General features: G+C 39.0%; 1 non-coding gene across 1 annotated transcript; it reads left to right on the top strand.

The window, feature by feature from the left end:
• The first annotated feature begins 8,551 nt into the window (after window positions 1-8,551).
• Window positions 8,552-8,657, top strand: LOC128580103 (U6 spliceosomal RNA). The gene has a single exon (XR_008378451.1). It is a non-coding gene; the product is annotated as a U6 spliceosomal RNA (small nuclear RNA).
• The last annotated feature ends 4,640 nt before the right edge of the window (window positions 8,658-13,297 follow it).

The following is a 13,297-nucleotide window of genomic DNA, read 5'->3' as shown; positions in this document are numbered from 1 at the left end:
GTACATTAATAGCTTGTAGAAGAGTGGGGGATCAGTTATAATCAACTCCTCTCTCTTGTTCTTCCCCAATTCTGACCCCACCCCTCCCTTGCATTCTATAGCTCAGTCACACCAGATTGCTTATTAGTTCATAAATATGCAGTACCTCTTGAAGCTTTCAAACAAGGAACATGCGTTGTCTGGAATGTTTTCCACAGCATTGTAAATTTGACATTAACCATACTAAGTGCTCCACAATTAGATTAGAGAGCTTTCCCCTAGTCAGCTTCCCTCATCACCACGCTGGTGCACAGTAGGCTCATGTCACACTATATATGTGTGTATACACGTCCCATCACACCCTCTTACTATTACTACTTGAAAAAGAGTGGCTGTCAAAATAAGGGTTTATTTTCCTGCATGTGTGAAAAATTGGGCAGGGAAAGAGCAGCCAGCTGCAGATCCACCCAGAACGGTCTCAGCTACCATCTCATAACTGAAAAGTGTCACTCTGAGGGGAAATGGCCACTCAAAGCAGCGCTGTAGCTGGCTAGTGTTTGTCAAGCACCATTTTGCTATTTTTTTTTACCCTAGTTCCCGCTGAACTTTTCCCCTTCCTTCTGATAGCTTCTCTGCTGCTTACCAGCACCTCGGGGAATCAGCGTGGCTACTTTATTATTGAAATATGATGCTGGGCTTTCTTTTCTTTTGCTTTCTTTTTCTTGGAAGGACAAAAAATGATCATGGAGTAGAAACCAAAAAAATAAAAGACTAGAAAAGATTTGATCCAATCGTGATATTCCCAAGATAGCAATGATTTGTTTTTAAGCACAGAACTATAGGTGATTTATTTCTAATAATAACCTGTCACATAGAATTTTTTTCTAAGTTGCTTTGTGTTTATTGCCCTGGTGATAGAGCTTATTATAATCGTCTAGCCGAAATGGGCAAGGGAGGCTGGGACCATTAAGCCAATAGGAAGCCATGAGCTTTGTGACTTTATTCTTCAAAGCCCAAGCATGCAACAGACATCTGTCCACATGCTTGTCTATCAGGAAAAGCTATTTCCTGCTTTGCTTGAAATCAACTTTGACTGGTTCTTTCTCACGGCTTGCCTTAAAACATAACATGGGTCCCTTGGTTTCTCCTAATAGAAGCTGGCAGACTTAGACTCAGTCTTTGTTCTCTAATTTTCTAGTCATATGACCCTACGTTTTTTTTTTTTTTCTTCCTTTTTAATATCTCCTAGCCTTTCCCTTTTCCCATTTGGAAAACAATGCCCAGTTCATAGGGAAATATATATTTCAGAGGGTTGCTTAAAGTATCAGGTGAAATGATAAATGTTAATAAGTTTAGTAAGACTAAGTATTAAACTAAGTGTCTTCAGATCTTTTTATTCATTATTGATCAATGTGTGCCATGATTATGGATGCTGCTGACTCCAAGGTACATGTCTTAGCAGGACCAGAGAAAGAATATCCAGGCAAATACTCACTCTAATCTTAGTCACTGCACTTCAGCTACTGCGTCTCATTCTTCTTCCAAAATGGATACGTGGTTGTAGCCAAACGGCTCTCCTTACAGAAAATTGAAAAGCTCATGAATTCTTCTACCCTTAATATTTGTTCACATCATTTGTGCCTCCTACTATACCCCCTTTAGTTTTTTTAACCTAAATTAAACCAACCCTTGCACACCCATGGGTGGTAAACACCACCCATGCCAGTTATCTTTTATTTTCTCTCAGACTCTTTCCTGATTATTCTCCTCTCAAAGTCCCAACTTAATCCTTTCCTAATCATCTGCAATATAAACAGTTGGATTTAGTCTTTGTCCTTTTGCATTGTTACTGATCTTTGCATATGTCAAAGGCCTTCATCATTAAGCAAACAAAACTTCGCAGGCTGAGTCAGCATAACTCTCTCAGTCCTTTGATAATGATGGAGATGATAGTGACAATGACAAGTGTTAATGATGGTGGTGGAAGTGGTGGTGACGACTATAATGATGCTGTTGCTGACGATTATCGTAATGATTCTGAAACCTGCCAGCTTTAAGTCTTGAGTGGTAATGGATTGGTATAAGTCTGGGAAGTTCATATTAGATTCACAGAAAGAAAGTTAAGAGATTGTTCTGTTCCTGTAGGAAGAGGGACTTTGGAGGATCCAGATAATGAATTTAGGGTCAGAGTCTGTGTAACCCATTGGTTACACAGACTCTGTTGGGGAACTGAGGGGGCACATGCCCTCATTTTTTGACCATTGGCTATGAGGGTGTCAGTACCATAATCAAATGGGCTGAGACAGAGCAGGAATTTAGATCTGTCATTAAGTTGAAGTACCAGGCAAGGAGAGACTGAGGCACCATCCCAGGCATACAAATGGGATTGAGACAGCAGAGAAAATCAGGAAAAAATTACTGCGCACACAGGTTTTGGGAGTGTGCCCTAAGCACCAGATACCAGGTGGATATTTAAAGCAGCAGGATTCATTCCATACCACACACGCTAATGGGCCTGAGGCTGCTGCACCATCTGCCCTTGTCAGGCTGACTCGGAGGCTCTGGGAAGGTAGCTGTGATGCCAACTGCAATGCCACAGGGAAGTCGGGGTGTCCAGCCCAAAGAGGAAAATTATATAGATGTATAGTCGAAGTACCCAGCCAGTTCTGTCCCCGGGGTTTGAAGATAGATCTGAGGGTCCTTGGAGAAGTGAAATAGAAATATCTGGATAAGGAATTCACATATGGCACGGAGGAGGCATATGAGGACGATGCATTTCAAACCTGCTGAGTGGGTCTTAGGATCTTATGTTGAATCCAGACAGGCATTAGTTGTGCAATCCTAAAAAAGCAACATTAGCCTTCCAGACCAATTTTGTCTTCACTTACAATATTAACAACAGTAAATGTCATTTATTGAGCAGTGAACAGGCGTAAGGTTTCTATTGCTAAAGACTGTAAGGGCCTTATCTTAATTCAACCAGGTAACAACTCAGGAGAGACCAAACCTTATTTTCTCTATCCTCAGATGAGCCTGGTAGAAGCCAGAGAAGATTTTTAGCTAAAGAAGCTTCACAGAGCCAGAAAGGCTGGAGTCTGGATTTTAATCTGGCTCTGTTGGACTCTAGATCCTAAGATGTTAATTACTACACTACAGCAGAACAGAACTTTGTATGTTTTTTTTTTGAAGGAATATGGCTAGTGACACGTAGTAGGTGTTTAGGGTGCTTATCTTAAGTGAGCTCAAAAAGATGACATATTAAGTAGAGAACCAAGATTAGCACATCAGACTCTGGTCCTTTTTGTTGGACTATACACGAATCCAGTGCGGCTGCGTTTCCTCTACATTTTAGTGATGCTTTTCTTTATCCTAGCATTTCTCAACAGCAGTACTCTTGACATTTTAATTCCTTATTGTGAGGGCCTGACTGTGCATTGTAGAGTATTTTGTACCATCCCTGGATAACAATAGCATCCACCTGTACCCTAAGTTGAGACAAGACCGATGGGAGGGGGGAGAGCATTTGGTGAGATCTCACCTAATGTGCACAATGCAAGGGCATATTTCAAAATAATTAAGAGTAAATTATAAACATCTTACCACAAAAAGTAAGTGAGGCAACTTTTATGTTCATTACTTTGATTTAAGCATTCTACATTGTATATCAAACCATCACATTGTACCCCACAAATACAGTTATGATTTAATTCACAACTAAATTTAAAAAATGTCTCCCAATATTTCAAATGCCCCCCAGGAGCAACACTTCCCGAGGGTGATAACATCTCTTCCTACACACAATTGTGTACTATTGTGTGTTCCTAGCACACAATAAGTAAGCTATAAGTAAACTATAAGCTTCTTTAGCTCCAGCATGGAAGTCGGGCTGAGTAGGCTGGTCCTGAGAGAAAATTCAGGCATTACAGGGGTGGATGGTTTGTTACCACAGTGCAAAGAGTGTGTCATACCCTTTATGGTATTTTATATGAGACTCTAAAATCACACAATTTGGATTCTTCTTTTGGGTCTAGTCTGTGTACCTTCAACATTGACATGGCAGGTAATAGTGAGGAACCTGGTTAGTCTAATATGAATTCAAATTCCAGCTCCACCATTTGCTCCCTCTGTGAATTTGGCCAAGTTCCCTAACCTCTCAGAACCTCATTTTCTTTGTCTGTAAAAAATAAGGATATTATGTATAACAGAATTTATCTCAAGAAGTAATCTATAAAATGTAGTTAATGGCGAGATTTCATCTCATAAGGATGCAGCAATTTAATCTTTGTAAATCACAGTGGTAAAAAGAAAAAAACAATAAGCAGAACAAGTGAAAACTTACTTTTAGCAACGCCTGACATTTTTCGATAATCTGTTGCACTTTCTTCCCACTGACTGGGCTGTTAATGTGATTAGACAGTAAGCTCTTTTGAACAGAGGCCACATCTAAGCAGTTTACTACTGCATCCCTAATTCCAAGGGCTGTGCTTGGAACAAAATAGGTGCTCAGTAAATGTCTGATGAATAAATAAATGGATTTAATAACAAAGCAATATTGTAAGAAGAATCAAAGGCTGTCAGTATCATTAAGCCTTCATTGTTTCAAAAACATTGGCTGTAATGCCAGTAATTGCCAGTGAGTGGAATGGGAGGAAAAATAATATACATTTCAAGAACTAAGGAAGGATGGAAGCCACAGAGAGATTATCTTTCCAAACTGGGTAGAAGTTAATTTGAATGTGAAAGTTGAGTTAACTGTTTTTCTCCTTATCTGAACACAATGCAGATCTTTATTAAAACATGCACTTCCAGGAGCAAAGGAATAATGCGCTGCCTGCTGAAGTGTCACTCCCACGCAGGAGAACAAAGGTGGTCCCATCTGGATAGGGCAGACTCAGTTATTTCAGCCAGGAGAAGAGAACTAAAAAGTGATACGGGACATAGGCGGAAAAGGAATGATTCCATCTATGGAGATCGGGCCAAGCTTTGTAGGAAAGGTGGCATCTGACCTGAACTTTTCTCCAGATTTGAGGGAGGGATCCATAAAGTTTAGAACAGGGAGAAAGCCTAGTAACTAAATTTACATATTTATAACAAACAAAGATTATAAATCACACTCCCGCCAACCACTTCCTAGGTATGCAATGTTATTCTTATTTTACTTTATTTTTAACTTCCCTTGACGCTCCAGTTTTCTTACCTAACAGATGGGTAAAAAATACCTTATCCTTCATAAGATCATTGTAAGCATTACATAAGATAAATGCATAAAATCATTTGGCATGGTTCCTGGCACCCAATAAGTATGAAATGCAAGCCGCTGCTATTATTGATGTTATTATTATACTTGAGTGTGCATTCCAGGGCATAAAACAACATAAACTTGGGGTGTAAAGAGGCTATAAAATGTGTCAGTTAGGAGTTAGTACTGTTTTTGAGAAAACATAGAGGGAAGTTTCAATGGAAAATGTAGGTAGGAGTGAAACTGATGAGGACATGGAATGTGGTTCTGCAGATATGGGCATCAATGATAAGGGTGAGGAAATAGAGATGTTTTTGGTTTTCTGTCCATTGAAGGGTTTACTTAGGCATGAAGTGGCCTTTCAGTCCCTGTAAATCAATTCATATAGGTAACCTGGCCCAAATTATCTGTCTGAGAAGGAAATGTTGCTTGTGGCAGGATTTATTCCCTAGCCAATCTTCTCCATTTTCCTGCCAAAATGAGGGCCTCTTTTATTGTGTGATGGAGAGAGAATGCCACATGTAATTAGAGAGAATGAGCAGAGAGGAAGGGAAAAGGCAGCGAGCACGCCACCGTGCTGGCGGAAGTCTCCCAGGAACAGAAGGTGATGCGTTGTGACAGATGCCTCAGTTATGTTGTTTGTTAAACACTGCGTGGCTGCATTTCACAACATTTCTGACTCTGTCCCTGCGTTCCCTGAGTATTTTGGCAGCAGAGAATGGAAACTATTGGGCTTGGGGACAAGGAGTAAGGTGAGGTATATGGAGAGCAAGGAGTGGCCAGAGTTACTGACACAGTAAGATTCAGGTTCAAAGGCACCTTCGCTCAAATATACCACCCTCACAATCACTGCTTGTATTGGGATCTCAGAGTCATTACATAAGAGGCATAGTCATGATATCCAATTAAATTCAAATCAAATGAATATGTGAATACCTGCAATGTGCCTAAGTTGGATCTGGGGATAGAAACAGGATAAAACCCTGTCCCGTGAGGGTCTGGAGGATTCACATCCTAGTGGAAATGCTCAGGTAAATACATACCACACACACACACGTGCACACACTCAGAAAAGAAACTGAGGCACAATTAGTTGTAAAATAGAATTTATTCAAATTCTGGTCCTCAAGAAAAAGAGGGGAGCAGGGATTACCAAGAGGAGTAAGCGTAATTCCAGCTGAACTGTGAGGGCAGAGTGGAATCCGTAGGTGGGGGATGCACAAAGGACAAGGTGCGGGAATCACAAGAACAAAGAAACAAAAAAATGCCTGGAGACCAGGCTCCTACTGATCTGGAGCACACGGAACTGGGAAGAAGGGAAGAACACGAAGAGGGCAGAAGGGGAGGTTGGGAGTTTTGCCAGCACTAAGGAAGGGAGAGCGAGAAAGCTGCAAGGAGAGAGGGAGGCGCTATGGAGGGATTTCTGAACATTTGTGTGCCACGGTAGGTGATACTCTGAGGTGTTGTTAAAAATTCTCAATCAAATGCACCCTTAAGTGAGAGACATTGCACCGATGTGGTGACCTAACTGCTCTCCAGGACCCCATGTGCTCTGAACTCTCTACAGAGCCCAGCATCCGGAGCACCTGTGTATTGGTCCAGGGCAGCGGAAAGGTAAATGAACGTTCAGGCTGCAGTAAGTTTCAGGATAAAGAGCTGGAACTGAAGCCTTTTTTGCTGTTTTCCAGGACAGAATGTGGGGGCCCATGCTATAGAATTTTGTCTTGAAGATGAAAATCTTGGGAGGAAGTGTCTTTAAATATCTTGAACCTATCTATGGAAGGGCAGAGTCAGGGCCATGTGTGTGTGCACGTGCGTGTGTGCGTGCGTGCGTGTGTGTGTGTGTGTGTGTGTGTGTGTGTTTGATCTTGGAACCCTGGGGGAGAAGTCAGGAATGAATAGTGATTAGCAACTCACTACATTCCTGGCAGAGGAGACTAGGTGAGGGAATAACCTCGGTCTTCAGGTTCCAAAATGGAATTCTCCATCTGCAGTCCTGTTGAACCTCAGAGACAGGCAACATTTAATTTTCTATTACTATTGGGATTGCCACACAGGGGCGGGGAACCTGTGTCCTTCTGGATCCTGGAGTGCAGCCTCTTGGCTGAAAGAATTGCAATCAGTGTAACCTGCCTTATTGAACCCTCAATGAATCCCCAACAATAAAAAATAAATAAATAAATAAAAAATAAAGGGATTTCTTCTGTGAAGTTTGGATTTGGTGAGCTAACAAATAAAATCAGCCACACCTCTTGAGAAATACACAGACAGGGAAAGATGTTCTAACAGAGGAGGCGTTCGGAGTAATAGAGCTCTGGAACAAGTAAATTTGAAGACCTAGCAGAAACAATAACCTTGATAAAAATAATAATAACCTCTAAGAAAACTCAAGAGCAGCACAAAACCCTTCCTGGAATGAAATTCATGACTTCCAAACTATAGAAACAAATTTGAAAGTAATAAGCAATAAAATCAGAGAGAGTACCATTAGTACCTGAATCAATGATGTAAAGGAACGTATGTGTGTGTGTTTTATATGAAAAAAATATGTGTGAAAGCACTTCCACTAAAGCCGAGTCAGAGGAGAGTCCACAAGACAGAGGAAGACAAAAATAAGTGAGAAAATGTGTGTGTGTGTGTGTGTGATGCACAGATTGCTTGAAAGTAAGTAATATAAGTACAAAATAAATATATTTAAACTAGAAAGGCCACATTAAAAAATAAATTCTAACACCAGCCTGCAACTAATAATTCTAAGCTTTCTTAGTGACACCTAGGAAATGGAGGTCAAGGACAAATGAAGAAGTGAAATAATTTCAGAGATCTCGTCCCGGTGTCAGGGAGGAGGGAGGACTAAGGAGAGAGAAATTGTTCTCAAATTTTGTTTTATTGAAATGGAAAGAAAAAGGAAAAGTAACATTTAGCCTCTCATTTTTAAATAATGGATGAGACACTTGAAACTTCTGAGTTCAAGAAAGAGAAAAGTAAACATAAAAGAAGTTACGTAGGGACTTTCAAGCTTACAGTTGTGAGAAAAGTGTTAATAACTCTGTGATCAAATTAGCACATGTGATTGAAGGGAGAAAAATAAGAAAATAACTAAAGACAATATGAAGTAAATATATAGTAATATGTTGGAATAATATTAAACATGTTAGTCATGATTCCAAACATCAGTAATTGTCAGATGAACTTAAGCCACAAAACACAGCTATATGCTATTTTTAAAAAGCCCATTTACAATAAATCATAAATAAAAGCTAAAAAGTAGTAGAACAGTGTAAGAGACACTATACACATACAAACAACCAAAGGACTGAAAACAAATTTCAGTTAAACAATATTAGTATAAAATCTGGTAATGGGGATGATAATGAGAAGATGAGCCTGGCTCCTGTGCAGGGATGACACTCAAATTCATGAAGCATTTCGTATTTTTGAAGCCAGTAGATAATCTAATTCCACCCACATAGGAGAATAACTCATTTCAATTCAAGTTGGGGACAGGGGGAAGGAGGCGAAGAGTGAAGGGGAGATTGGGGTGTTCTCACTGAATGGGCACAGTGTAGGAGTGTGTGGCACACTTTTGGGGTGCAGGACATAGCTACAAGAGGGACTCTCCCTAACAAATTCAAATATGGTGATTTGGTTGTTTGTACCTCACATTCACCTGAAATTTAAAACAGAAAAAAAGAGTTTAAACAAACTAATGCAATCATAAGGAAACTGGACAGGTGGTTGAGTGCAAGATAAATATCTAAAGGTCAATATGCTTTCTCTATTTTAGCACAGACACCATTTAAAAAACAGAAAATTTTCATTAACATCAGTTACAAAAATGACATGGTCCTTAGTTTATTGGCCGAATCATCATCATTGCCATAAAAGTAGTAAGTAGATTTCAGTACTTATGACAAGTTTTGATCTTTACATTGATTTTATAATTAGTCATATGAGACCAATATGAATAATTATTATCATTTAGTTTTAAGAAGTGAAGAATGTGAAGCTTAGAGAGAGAAAGCAATCACTCAAGCTTGCATTGCTGGGAGGCGGTAGAGCCAGGACTCAGACCCCATGCTGGTGTGATTGTTCCACAGTCAGAGGAATGTTTTGGGACTATACGTCGCTATGACAAAAAAATCGGAGACTACTTATGAAATGTTTAACACACCCCCATCTCTAAAATATGTGCCGAATAAAACTATACTAACAAAAGTGCTGTTCAAAACCATTCAGTATTGACAATGATGTTACAAAGGAGGTTAAATTATCTGCTGAGTTTGCACAGCTATCTGGCAATGAAGGAGTCAGCCTTACCCATCTCTCTTGGAGCCTGTGAAGACTTAGGTTCGCCCTCAGTGTAGGGGACCTTAGGCAATCCATCTAACCTCTCTGTTTTAATCGGATAATCTGTACTAGTGAGCGCCATTAGCCCAGCTCTACTTATCTCAGAGGAAGGATGTAAAGCAGGTGAAAGGGCTTTGAAATAATAACATCATAATACAAATGATTGCTGCTGCTTTCTCCCTTAGCAATTCAGGATAGTGGATACAACAGCCAGGTCACCATTACCTCCAAAAGATAATCATTTCTGTCTAAGAGAACTGTGTGCTTTGACATATCCTCCCATACTGGTTTCATAAAATGTTTAATTTTCCTGAAAATGGGTTTTTATCTGCCTGGTAAATGATTCTTCTTTCCTATTTTACAACATTAATGCAAAAAAAAAAAAAAAGGCAGAGCAAGTTATTTTTGTCATTTTGGAGGATGAGGGGGTAGATAACAGGCACCAGGAGATAATGGGCATCTTCATAATTCTGTTGTGAATTGTGACTTAAACAAAGACAAGAATCTGTATCTGCCAAGTTTCAAGGCCACATGAGTTCTTGCATGGAGAAAAGTCATTTCAGAAGTCACCCGAGACATAACAAGACATAACGCAGTCCTAGTCTGCCAAGGAAGGTTCCTCTACTACTACCAGGCCAGCTGTCTCTCCTGTGGCCTCCGGTGGCAGCTCACCCCCACCTCCCCCTAAACATTCTGTATATGATTTTTCTGCCTCTGTTTTTTAGCTTAAGTATCATCTTCAACTTCTCCCTTTAAGTACTCACTTCACTCGTCAAGAACTGTTTCAAAAGCTACAGCTTCCCCAAAACTTTCTCTTGATTTGGTATAATATTTCTCATTTCCTTCAAATGCCTTTTAGTTTCATTGATGGCATATTTTCTGTTTTCCATGATAAAAATCATCTTTTCCCCCCAATTTAAAAATACAATAATAAAATATGTCCATTGTAAAGAATGTAAAAATATATAATTAGAGTAAAAGTGAAAGTGCTATTATCACTACTCATATCCCACTTTCCTCTGCAGGAGTACCCTGTTTTTATTTTTTAGTTTATAGCTTTGCAAATTTTTTTATATGCATTTAAATGCTCCACTGAGTTTGAAGGAACTTGGAAGTGAAAACCACTATTCTGGCCATAGATGTATTGCCAAGTAATAACAAAAGCTATAAGAAAAATAAAGCAAGACGAGAGGATTGAGTTGGTAAGAACAGATTCTATGTGGGAAGGCAACACCTACCTAACAGAAGCAGTAAGGTTCTTGGAAGTGAGCAAGAGAAAGAAGCTCTTTATGAATCAGAAAATGCTGTTTGGGGCTGACAGCTACTCTTATACAGGAAGAGTGGGGTCACTGCGATGCTGCGGGCACACAGTCAGCAGACACAGAAGAACCGGTGGACAGAGTGAAGGAGGTATAGTGAAGCAACTCTCCCCGTCTCTCCCCATCTCATCTGCTGTAAATCCTGACTTCTCTAACTTAATAGTACTTGTTGGTCTCTTCACTTACTTGATGACTTCCTACCCTAGCACAGGAGAGTTTACCTTCTGGTTGTGGTAGTGTTTACTCCTAAAGCATACCACACATACACACACATATAAATATGTACATGCACACACACATAAACATAAGGATTTCAGCTCTCTTTTGTTATTTACATTAATTGCAAAATAATATGCTCATAATGTATGTCATTAATATTTCTTTTTCCTTCTCTCTTTTTTGTAAAAGCTACTGACTTTTTATTAAGGAAGCTGAAGCTATAATTCTCTGACATCACTCCTAAATTCACCCTCCCCACTTTCCCCAACAAATACACATATATTCCCACTGTATTCATTATTACATTCAGCTATATTACTATACAGAAATATTTTTATTCCTTGACTCTATAAATAGTATTTAGAGTTGAGTCATGTAGTTTACTGACTTCCTCCTGAGACTGGGTAATAATTAAACAATAGAAACTTATTTCTTATAGTTGTGGAGTTTGGGAAGTTCAAGATCTAGGTTAAGTGTCTGCTGAGCTCCTGGGTCTCTGCTTTCAAGATGGTGCCTCAAGGATGGCTGCATCCTTCAGATGGGATGCACTGTGTCCTCACATTGCAGAAGGAAAGGAAAGACCAGAAGGGCATTTCCAGATCCTTCCTGTCCTTTTATAAGGTACTGATCCACCTGAGGATGAGCCCTTATGGCTCAATCCACTCTGAAGGCCTCACTTTTTAATACTGTTGCTTTGGGAGGAAATTTCCACATCAATGTAATCATTGATAATGATTTTCTTCCACCTGGAATGCCATTGCTTTGTTTTCTTTCTTCAGGTTTTTTGTTTGTTTGTTTGTTTGTTTATAGAGACAGAGTCTCATTTCATCACCCTCGGTAGAGTGCCATGGCATCACAACTCACAGCAACCTCCAACTCCTGGGTTTTTTAGGCGATTCTCTTGCCTCAGCCTCCCGAGTAGCTGGGACCATTGCTTTGTTTTCAAACATTATTTTATTCTCAAATTCTCCAACAAAAGCAACCACAGAACTTCTCTCATTTCAAAGTGTATTATATGCTGAAAAATATCAGCATATACCCTCCCCTGCCTCTGAGTCCTTCCTTCTTCTGGACTTGGTCACCCTGCAGCAGGAATTCATAGATACTTTCTGGGCATTTTTTTCATCATAATTTTAAAATCATCTTGTTCTTCCTTTTGTGTTGGATCTTCTGTTTCAGATTTTGTGTCTTCTCTTTCTTGATTTATACCTTTGTATGGTCGGTGCATACCTTCTAATATTTTCTTGAACACTTGCAGAGATACAGTTTTGAGATCTTGTGTGTTTAAAAATGTCTTTATTATCAGTGACCCATGATGATGGATTACCTGTATCTAAAATTTTTCTTTTTGCTGAGAATAATTTTGTACATAATTTTAATGGAATTCATCCATAGTGTTCTAATTTCTATGTTGCTGATACCATCAAGATACTTAATCACTGTGTGTATGATGAAGAGATTGGGCTGAGGAATGGTGCTTTTCTTTCTGGAAAGTTTTAAGGACATTTTATCTTCTCTGCATTCTGAAAATTTACTCACAGGTGCCTAGATATGAACATTTTCTTTTTATTATTTTTGTTCTTTAAATAAGAACTTGTTAGAATTCCTCAATCTAGTATCATTTTGGGGCGTGTATATATGTACATATACACACATGCATACAAATATACATACATATATGTATGTATTATATGTAATTTACATGGGTATGCATATACACTATGTTATACACGTGTACACATGTATGCAGTGTGTGTATGTATGTGACAAGTATATCTAGTGTGTGCACATTCATAGTTATAATTTCCTCCCTCCACATTTTCTAAATTCTTCTCTGTGTTTCCACTCCTAGTGTTAATATATTTTACCTTCTATTTTTCTCTTATATTCTCTTTCCTCTCTTCTATATCTTTGTTTCTTTTCAACATTTAGGGATTTCCTCAAATTTATCTTCCAACCCAGCTATTAAATTATTTTTTTAATATTTTATACTTGAAAAAATGTAACTCAAAACTACTTATTTCTGAACTCTTTGAATTTTTTTTTTAGTAATTTCAGATTAATATGAGGATACAGCGTATTAGGTTATATTATTTGTGTTTGCTAGGTAGAGTCCAAGTTGTAATTGTGCTCTTTACCTAGGTGGTGCCTTCACCCAGCTGCCCTATACCCTTCCATTGTGCCTGTTAAG

Source organism: Nycticebus coucang, chromosome 2, assembly GCF_027406575.1.
Source record: "Nycticebus coucang isolate mNycCou1 chromosome 2, mNycCou1.pri, whole genome shotgun sequence".
Lineage (NCBI taxonomy): Eukaryota > Metazoa > Chordata > Mammalia > Primates > Lorisidae > Nycticebus > Nycticebus coucang.
This window is presented reverse-complemented; position numbering and strand designations above follow the sequence as displayed.